Source organism: Lactuca virosa, chromosome 2 (genome assembly GCF_052849685.1).
Source record: "Lactuca virosa cultivar CGN04683 chromosome 2, Lactuca_virosa_CGN04683_v6, whole genome shotgun sequence".
Taxonomy (NCBI): Eukaryota; Viridiplantae; Streptophyta; class Magnoliopsida; order Asterales; family Asteraceae; genus Lactuca; species Lactuca virosa.
Window position 1 is genome coordinate 107,022,404 of NC_136427.1, and position 3,701 is coordinate 107,026,104.

Here is a 3,701-nt window from a genome sequence, read left to right on the forward strand (position 1 = left end):
TTTATAATTTTTATATTGATCCAATAACTTTATTATAGTAATAATCTATTTTTCGATTAAAGTACTTAATATTTTTTTAACCAATTTTGTATGGAACACATGTATTAACCTAGTATCAATAATAAATTTGTTATAAAAAACTAAAAGCAGCCAAATATGTAAACGTATAGATGACCCAGCTTATTTCATTTGTTGAAATGACATAGTTGCCCAAAACATGAAGTTTTGAGTACGAACACTGACTACTGGAATGTCATGTTTAAATTTTAATTATATACGTACTCTCAAATTGTTTTATGTATTCCTACTAATCTTTTTTTTTGAAACAGCAAACTAATATATTTCTAATAATCATTAACACTTATGTTTCAAGCAAGACTTAAATATATGACCTCTCAAATGAAAGTAATTTCTTACCAAAGACATTTGATGTATTCCTAATTACTTAAATATTATGTACGTATGGTACCCGTTCAGATTTGAGAAATTAAATATTCTTCTATCTTTTCTTTCTATTATCCTCCTACCCATATGAAATGGTGACAAGTGGATTAAATTTATATATATATATATATATATATATATATATATATATATATATATATATATATATATTAAAGAAGTCTCACCTTAGGAACAGTAAGGTGTTGGCAGAAATGGCCCTTGTTTATGGGTTTCGTTGCAATTTCGACTTCCTGGGCATTTTATGGACTTATGAACATTCTTTAGACACGCGTTTATCATCGTACCATTTGTCTCACTGTATCACTGTCTCCGATGCTTCTCGGTTTTCTCCCACCGCCTTATCTTCCTTCTCTAATAATATCTCTTTCTTTCTCTTGCTTTCTGGATGGTTCTGTCTGTCTTCCATCTTCCATCACACGTCAAGAGTTCTGATTCCAGAAGGAACTGGTAGAGTCGGTGGTTCAGCCGACATCGCTCTGTTAAACTTCTGCCTCACCTTCGCTTGTAAGTCTACCATTTCTTCTTTATTATTTGTTTTATAAACTTAAACCCACCGGATTCAAAGCAGTAAAGGGGCAAAGAGGGTATTTGGCTGAAGCGCATACAGAGATTGAGGCCATCGCCTTATGGAACGAGATGGCTTCTCTTCTGGAACGTCGTCCCACTCCTTTTTTTCTAATTTCTGAATCCCCCACCGCTCCACCGCCTATCTCTCCTCTATCTATCTACTTAGATGAAAATATCCAGTAATCGGCTTTCGATACCCACTCAATCGGTCCTACAAGAAGCAGCTTCCTAATGAGTTGAAGAAGAACACAGTGGTCAGATATGGGTTTCTATTTGTGCGGGGGTAATCGGATTATTGAACGAATTTCACGTTTATCAAAGGTAATTGATGATTTCACCTAATTTCTACCCTACTATTCTGATTTATCCTTTCTCATCCCTCAATCTTGGATTGTGAACCACAGCTGATCCTCTTATATGCATCCAAATCGCTTTCTCATGGGTTTTTAGATGTTGTCTCTTGCCCGAAACCTCATTAATTACCATGTTTGTTGATGCTGTCAAGGTCTGCCATCAGAAACTCTTTCTCAGTGGTTTCTTAATTGAGTTTTGGTTATTTATGAATTTTATATTACCCGCTTTTACAGGATTGGGATCGTGGAGTTGCACTTGGCTAACTTATAATTACATTTACTTTTTTTTTGTTTTTTCTTTTAACTAATGAAATTACTTATCTTTTTATTAACATCAGTACATAATAGTGATTGATAATCTACGTGATTGTGATTGTGATGTCGTTCTTTCACAAATGGAAACTCTACTTGGTGGGTTTCAAGTTGTTAATCATAGTACAATTATCAACCAACTTTAGTAATATATTCTTTGACCTGTTTTATATCTATTATGGTAGGTTGAGATTGGTTTTATTAGTTCACACATAAAAATTATTTGGGAGAAATCGTTGGATATGGGGCTGAAGTTGAAAAATCACAGGGTAATTCCGTTATAATGTTCTCAAAATACTTTATTTTATTGATTAATTATTTCTCTTTCGCATATTTTACACGTGGTTGAGTAAAAATTACCAAAATTTGTCCAAGACATCATTGTTCCACCAAGGATGATAGAGATGATTGTTGATGGAGAGGTGCTTTTTTTGTTTTTTTTTAGAGGGAATTAGTAATTTAATATTACAAAATTATTTTAGGTTAATGATGAATACATGAAGACTCTTCAGATCTTGAGTAAGAAGCTGAAGTTTGTAGAAGTAGATTCCATGGTTAAAACTTCAAATGCTTTAAAAAAAGGAAAATACATAGGAAGGCCTTATATGGGTAAATTGTGCTGGATGTCAAAAATGTCTCAACAAAAGTGATATTTGAGTATGCTCTTGTTGTGGTGATGTGGGTTACCTCCTATTTTGTTGTAACGCCCGCAGATTCGGGCTAATCAATTTAGAGACAATAAGCATCAAAGATGAGTTTTTGATAGAAGATTCTTTAGAAGGAATAATCTTAACCAAGTGGTAGTATATGTTACAAGGGTTCCGTACATATAAAGAACGCCGAAATCCGAGTTATAACGAAGAAGTTATGGCCCGTCGAAGTTTTACAGCAAAACCGGCACGGCACTACGCAACGTAAATAGTGAATTTACGATAGAAGACTTTTTGGACTTAGTGATCTAAACAAAAGTTGTAGTATACGTTAAACCGAGAGCGTGCATAAAAAGAACGCCCAAATCTGACTTCGTATGAGGAAGTTATGATTTTTCTAAGATTTGTCCTAGCAATGCACGGCCCGAAACTTGAATTTTAGATCGAGCGGTTTTTGGCCAACGCGGCCTAAATGATAATTTAATATCTCATTAATAGGAACTCAACGACAAAAAGACAGACGAAAACGGAGTACGTATGTAAAAGTTATGAATTTTACGCGAACATTTAACAGTGTAGTCACCTTCTACTACTAAATTTAAGATCAGTCGAGAATTAGCCGATGGAGTCAAAAGGAAAGTTGTAGATCTTATTTTTACCTACGCGTGGATATAAAGAACGTCAAAAACGGAGCTTGTATGCGAAAGTTACGGATTTTAGAAGTCGGAAGTGTGCTGTGCGAAAATGGGTGATATGGCACAATCTTGGCCATTGCTTTCTTCCCAAGGCTTGCCACTAGATGATGACATGCGACACCAATTTCAGCCATATTTCACCCTATAAATACAACCTCTTCCACCCTCATTTTCTTCACACCTTTCCAATTCTTTCTTCTCTCTACACTCTCTCTAAATCTTCCAAAAAAAACTCCCCTAGCGTTAGAAGAAAGTCCCGAAGCGCTCGACGGCTCCGAGAAGAAGAGCTTTCGGCTCGGAAGTCCTGCCCCTGCAGAGCCCGACTTCTAGCCAAACCCCCTCGTATGTAAGATACGTCTACCTAATTTTTAATATAGCTTTTATTTAAATATAGTATCGTTATTACGACCTTATAATAATTATTTGAGTTATTATTATGGGTTATATAAGTGTCGTTATAATATCTTTTTAACTACTCGCGGTACGGGAAATCTGGTTTAAAGGGTCGCATAGGGTTGTTGGATTTCAGAAGTGCTATATACCAAAATGGTCCTGCCCTCCGGTGTTTTATGTCTGCCCCTGTCTGTACATAGTGGTTGGAAAATATTGTGTAAACGCTTATATAATAATAATAATTCTAAGACTAATAATTAGTCACG